Source organism: Pinus tabuliformis, chromosome 4_1 (assembly GCF_031772625.1).
Source record: "Pinus tabuliformis cultivar Carrire ecotype Pingquan chromosome 4_1, CPIR1, whole genome shotgun sequence".
Lineage (NCBI taxonomy): Eukaryota > Viridiplantae > Streptophyta > Pinopsida > Pinales > Pinaceae > Pinus > Pinus tabuliformis.
Genome location: NC_142303.1, coordinates 546,278,052 through 546,285,331, shown reverse-complemented (window position 1 = coordinate 546,285,331; position 7,280 = coordinate 546,278,052). Strand labels below are relative to the sequence as shown.

General features: G+C 37.4%; 1 non-coding gene across 1 annotated transcript; it reads left to right on the top strand.

Annotated features, from left to right (window-relative positions):
• The first annotated feature begins 1,615 nt into the window (after nt 1-1,615).
• On the top strand, nt 1,616-1,689 carry TRNAV-AAC (transfer RNA valine (anticodon AAC)). Its single transcript has one exon. It is a non-coding gene; the product is annotated as a tRNA-Val (tRNA).
• The last annotated feature ends 5,591 nt before the right edge of the window (nt 1,690-7,280 follow it).

Genomic DNA, 7,280 nt, shown 5'->3' with positions numbered 1-7,280 from the left:
CTGATATCTTCTTCTCCGATACCCCACTATTTAATCCTATCACATTAATCTCTTGGCCTTCAAAAAAAAAAAAAGTGCCTTACCCACTACCTATCTAGGTGCCCCTCTAGCTCCCAATTCCTTGCGTACCAAAATTTGGTCTAACTTATTCATTCCACCCACTTTTTGACATATGTGAGGTGAGAACTGTGGAGCAATAAGTCCTTAGCCTCTATGCAATTCTAGGGCTAACAAAAAGCCATTTGTCGATCATTAAACCTCTACATGATGAATATGGCTCCTTAAGTTCCATATCATGAAATGTGCCTACATAGAGATAAGAGAAGGCGAAAAGATTATACAACTCTAATTAATAAATGATATTTATTCTCCTTCCTATTCTTTTATTCACTAACCGTGGAATACTTCTAAATCAACCCTTTATTTTATTTATTTTTTTATTTTAACTACAATTTATTTATCTTTATGACCTTAACCATTCTGCATTGCCCGCTTTATTGGTTTTGTTAGTAAATATTAATCTTCCTTTCTTTTCATGAGAAGACAATTATTTCGAGCCATTTTTATTCCATTTAATGATGAATCCTTCCTTGAAAATCGTGAAATCTTTTTTTATATCTCGATTATAGAACACATCCCATCTCGTTATTGAAATCACTAATATTATTTCCAAATTGTTTTAAATCACTTATATTATTTCCAAATTGTTTGAATTATTAGTCTTCTCAGAGTGTCTCTTATCTAGAAACGTTGCATTTATTAAAATCACTAGTATCATTTCCAAATTGGTTAATTATAGCATAAATAAATTTTTTCCATTAAATAATGTAAAATAAAAGTTATCCACATTTATTCATTTTCCGATAAAGTTTTAAAAGTCAGAGCTTTAAGAAGATATTTTCTGGTGCTTTTAAATATCTTAATCGGAAAAAACACCTTTAAAAATTCCCAAAACAGCTAAGTATGCCCTAAAACTATATCCTAACGTAAATTTTTTATCTCACCAAATTTCAATAAAAATATTTTTTAACACAGTTTTAGATAAACCAGATACTGCACTTTTAATAGATTGGTAATTAAAGTGTTCCCTTAATTTTAGTTTCGTTACGGATGTCTTCCACTAGCTTCAAGCCCTATGGTTGTTCATTACCATCGCACACTGTCGACCATAGACTCCCAACATTCCAGCAAAATCAAGTTTGGTAATTTCGAATTCCAGGGTGGCCTATATTTTCTTCATCAAAACTGATTAATGCTAGGTAACAAACCAGTAAACAAAACTTGCGGCCAGATTCGAACTGAAGACCTATGGCCTATGCCACAATATGGAATACTGTCATCCTCCCATGATTGCTGCGTGTTATAGTATGGTTGGTGCCGTGATGTAGTTGGTTATCTCGTCAGTCTAACACAGAGGTCTCCTGTTCGAGTCCTGGTGGCGCCATTTATGTGAATTTTGTTCTCTGTTGAATGCAGGAGCTGCCGTTGCAGATTTTCTTTTACTTGTTGCAAGATGTTCTGTGCAATCGTTGCTTGGCGTAGCTGCTCATCACATTTTTCTAGTATCTTTTAAAGATTGCAATTCAAAGAAAATGGTGCCACATAATAACCAGATGGTGCCGTGGTGTAGTTGGTTATCACGTCAGTCTAACACACTGAAGGTCTCCGGTTCAAGTCCGGGCGGCGCCACTTCCGCCATTGCGGTTGATTGCGCTTTTGCTTTGTTAGAGTGCATGTCCGGCAGCACTATTGCTTTGTTGGAGTGAAGGTCTCCGGTACAAGTCAGGCGGCGCAATTTCTTTGTTAAAGTAAGTAAAGCAGGCGCCATTGCGGTTCAAGTCTAGGTGGCGCTATTGCTTTGTTGGAGTGCATGTCCGGGCAGCAGTATTGCTTTGTTGGAGTGAAGGTCTCCGGTTCAAGTCTAGGTGGCACTATTGTTTTGTTGGAGTGCATGTCCGGGCAGCATTATTGCTTTGTTGGAGTAAAGGTCTCCTGTTCAAGTCCAGGCGGTGCAATTCCTTTGTTAAACTAATTGAAGGTCTCTGGTTCAAATCCGGGCAACACCATTGCTTTGTTGGAGTGAAGTTCTCCGGTTCAAGTCCAGGCGGGGCTATTGCTTTGTTGGGGTGAAGTTCTCCGGTTCAAGTCCGGACAGCACCATTGCTTAGGTGGCGCTGTTGCTTTGTTGGAGTGAAGGTCTACGGTGCATGTACGGGCAACACCCTTGCTTTGTTGGAGTGAAGTTCTCCAGTTCAAGTCCGGACAGCACCATTGCTTAGGTGGCGCTGTTGCTTTGTTGGAGTGAAGGTCTTACGGTGCATGTACGGGCAACACCCTTGCTTTGTTGGAGTGAAGGTCTCCGGTTCAAGTCCGGGCAGCACCATTGCTTAGGTGGCCCTATTGCTTTGTTGGAGTGGTGGTCTACGGTGCATGTACGGGCAGCACCCTTGCTTTGTTGGAGTGAAGGTCTCCGGTTCAAGTCCAGGCGGCGCAATTTCTTTGTTAAAGTAAGTGAAGGTCTCCGGTTCAAAGCCGGGCAACACCATTGCTTTGTTGGAGTGAAGTTCTCCAGTTCAAGTCCGGGCAGCGCCATTGCTGTTCAAGTCCAGGCGGCGCAATTTTTTTGTTAAAGTGAAGGTCTCCGGTTCAAATCCGGGCAGCACCATTGCTTTGTTGGAGTGAAGGTCTCCGGTTCAAGTCCGGGCAGCGCCATTGCTGTTCCAGTTCAGGCGGCGCAATTTCTTTGTTAGAGTGAAGGTCGCCGGTTCTAGTCCGGGCAGCACCATTGCTTTGTTAGAGTGAAGGTCTGCGGTTCAAGTCCGGGCGGCGCCATTACTTTGTTAGAGTGAAGGTCTCCGGTTCAAGTGCGGGCGGCGCCATTGTTTTTTGCTTTGTAGCACCTTTTCTTCTCTCTATTGCAGGGACGTTCGCATTTTTTCAGAATATGCTTTCATGATGTAAGAGTACTGTGAAAACGACGTTCGATTCCACTAGCACTATGCGTGTATTATTTGTGCAAAAAATTTATTTCAGGATGAGATAACTAGACTTGTGAGGATCATGGCACGAACTACCAACTAGCCCTTTACTCTCTGCCCTGCCCTTTACTCAGAAAGAGTACTTTGTGAGAACAACGTATGAATCCAAGAAAACTAGACATGACATGGCACGAACTACCAACTAGCCCTTATACTCTCTGCCCTGCCCTTTAGTCAGATAGAGTACTTTGTGAGAATAACGTATGAATCCAAGAGAACTAGACATGAAAGTATCACGGCACGTACTATCGGCTATCCGCTACAGTCGTTGTCCTGCCACTATATTCAAAATAATGGATGATCACCTGCCAGGCCCTTCTGTAACTTGTCCCATGTTTCCACCGTATGTTTGACATACACCCTTGACACTACATTTACAAATTCCCAAATTTTGAATCTGTTTATTTTGCAAATTCCCAAATTTTGGATCTGTTTATTTTACAAAAGAGACCAGAGGGATGCAGTAGATGTCAAATTTGTTTCCTTATACTCTGCCATCTTAGTTTTGCAAATCCCGGCCTAGGGGATATCCCCGCATAGGGCATGCAGTAGATGTCAAATTTGTTTCCTTATACTCTGCCATCTTAGTTTTGCAATCCCCGCATAGGGGCGTATGTTGTGAAAACTAAAAACCATAATCTATTTCTAAATTTAGACTTCTGCAATTCATATTATTACATATTTCTTTGATGAAGTTCTTCCTGTAATTCATATTTCTTTGATGAAGTTCTTCCTCTTTGAATGTCATCCATCCAAAAGAACTTCATCAAAGCCATGATCTGTATCTAGCGATTTCGAAAAATCCATTTCATGATTCATTTGCAACAATCTGAAAATACTTCCTCGCATCCAGAATGCAACTCTTGGAACTTCTTTACTGGTTCATCTGTTTTGTTTGCAGGAACAACTACTTTGGTCTCTCCATAAGACAACACTTGCTTCTACCACTCAACAAATTCGAAACCTGCGTAAGTTGGAAGAATTAGTTTGTTTTCCATGTTCAGGTGTTTCTTTCCATCCAATATGCCCGAAATTGCTGATTGTTGAAACTTTTCATCCTGTCCATTTTTCTTGAAGCTATTTCAATATGTCTTGCAGAGGACAAAGTTGTGGTCATTGAAGGAAAATAAAATTTAAACATTCTTGCCATGTTCTAGGTTTAGCAATCTAAGGCACATGCAAATCTTCACCTCCATGAGAAAACTCGATGAGTGTATTGCTCAAATTTGATGGTACTGTTACCCTAAAACACCGTGCAGGATGAATTCTGGCAACAGAGGGTTTTTTTGTTTCGAATTCATTAGTCCTTCCAAACTTTCGACATATTCATTACCAGTAAAAGCTTTTTCTGGGGGGCTTCCTATAAATAGAGTTGAAACTGTTCTTTTCTCAAGTTTCTTTTTCATGAACAGCCATTTCCTCAATTTTCTGCCTCTTTCCATGAGTTCCATTGCCATCTTCGTGAACAGCCATCTCCTCATTTTTCTGCCTCTTTCCATGAGTTCCATTGCCATCAAATACTAGAGTTGAGAATTCAATTATCTTTAGTACTGGTTTTTCTATTTTAATCATAATCAAAATATATTTATATTAAGGAAAATGCTATAACTAGACTCATAGTAGATTAAATTCAGCTTTCAAAAAGAGTTTTTTAAATGAAAATAAACTAATATTTAATGGCTATAACCAAACAAGATTAATAACTGTTATGCAATATAGTTTAATTGACTAAAGATTGTTCGAAGAAAACTATTTCTCAACACAAAAATCTTTGTACAAAATTCTCTGCACCGTAGAGACTCTCCGCGGAAAGCTCTCCCCTTAAACGTCAACAATAGTGTAGTTATAGGTTAATAACATGTCAATATCGATAGCTCTCCCCTTAAACGTCAACAATAGTGTAGTTATAGGTTAATAACATGTCAATATCGATAGCATAGGTTAAGAGGTTCATATGCAGTAATAATAGATATTCATATGTATATACTTTGACAAGGAGCTCAACACTCATGCACAATTTATTGGAAGTAATCATTTCCATATGTCATTGTGAGTCTTGATGTGTCACTCCATAGTTTTTACAAGTGTGAATTGTATTATATAATTGTATTATCTATATAGATCTAGATTCTTAAAAGTTTATGATCCATATCCTATATATGTAATTACTCTGACCCATAAAAATATTAAGTAATTTGTGTGTCATAATTTGCTCTCTATTTTTCTATCACAATGAACTGTGAGCATTGCAAAGGCCGCCTCGGCCGTGTTGAGAAACTGCTGCTTATTGCCGAATCACACCGTCGTTGGGGTTTCCCGCTTGTATTCATCATCAGAATCCCGTCGATGTCGCCCTGCTTTGCAACTGTTTCAACACAATTCTCATTCCCAATGTCGACCCTGACCACGGTCATCTTTACAAGAAATTCAAGGCAAAATTGTACAAAATATCACAAATTTGCCTTTGAACTTAATGAATTTGGCCTTTATAAAAAATGTACGGGGAATTGCTAAAGATACCAGAAATCCAACCTCGGTACAAAGAATTTAAGCTCAGAACTAGCGAATTCTATCCCAAATTTGTCAGAATGTTTAACTTGACTCGAATTTGAACAATTCGAAGTCAAAATGATCAAATTTGGGCTCTGAATAACAGGCTCAACACAAAATAAGTTGAATTTGGCACTCTGTGGAGGAATTCGATGACATATTACATATGTAATCCAACCGAGATCGATTCAGTGTAGGTGCAGTGAAGATTTGGAAATGGAAATTCGCCGGAACCAACTATTTTTGCCTGCATTCAGTTCTTCTTTCTATGTAGTCGTGAAAAGAACTCTAAAAAATGAGAATACAAATTGCCCGAAATTAAAATAATTGCTTTTTTTCCGTTCACAGAGTTTTTGGTTTCCGTTGCCTCGGTTTGCGAAATGGAATCCTTCTCTACAATGTTATCAGCAAAGTTCATCCAGGTTCCGTTCCAAAAGTATACAAACAAAAATCAGTTCTCTTTACGCCATCGAATTCATTAAATTCCTTACCGTAATCGTTTGTAAGCGTAAAAATGATGAATCTTTACCTTACCTGATAAATCTGTCAAAAAAGATGAATCTGATGATGCTTCCGGGTTATTATAGAGATGGATCTGGAGTTTCTCCCATTCTTCGCCCTATGGTAGAGATGGATTTGCAATTAATATAACAATTTGTTGCGATTTTCCACATTTTCGCCACAAACCATTTACCCGAACGATTATGTACATGTATACACACCCATAAACTTCTTTTTTTTTGGCATATGGGACGGACTTTTGAATTAACCTTCAGTGCATAGGAGCTACTATTTCAGATCTGATATGGCTACTTAAATCTTTTCTCTCCATGTGGTTTTGACTTCCATATATAGTCATATATGAAGGTCCTCATATGAATTGTTGTACATATATGTTAGATGCATATAATATAATCATATAATTTTTTTTGTGCTGAAAAAGATAAATGCATCAAAATGATGCATCTTATTGTTGAAACAATTAATCCCAACCGCGGGAGATATTAAACTGACAACAATCCTAATTGGAGTATATGAGCAAGTGATACAACACATTTTTGTGAGTAAGGTGAAGGATAGGGATTAAATGAAATATAGGGATTAAATGAAATTCTGAATTGGACTACAAATTTTCTATCCTATTACACATTATATAATTAAGAACAAAGAATTTTTTTACAGAGCTGGTAAATCGTATGGTCCAGATTTTTATTTCGCAACCAAACTATTTTTTTTAAGAGTACTTTGACTCTTAAAGAATTATATATTAAAAATGTGTGTTTAATACATAATTAATATATTAAAAATGTGTGTTTAATACATATGTAGTAAAAAGTTTTTTAGTTGAGAGTTATGGATAGAAAATCTTGGACCAATTTTTGGTGGGGCATAGAAACAGTTACTAGGTTTTACAGTAAATTAATATATTAAAAATGTATCTTTGAATACATATGTAGTAAAAAGTCTTTTTTAGTTGAGGAAGTAAGCTTGAGACTTACGGATAGAAAATTGTGGAGTAATTTTTGGTGGGGCTTAAAATAGTTACTAGGTTTTACAGTGTGTTATGCAGAACAACCAGTGAAATGTAAATTTTCGTAAGAACTCTTAGTTTCACCGAGTCCATATTTCATGGGAATGTTTTTTCTTGTATTTGAAATCATAATCAAAAATATTTTATTTCATGCCAATGCA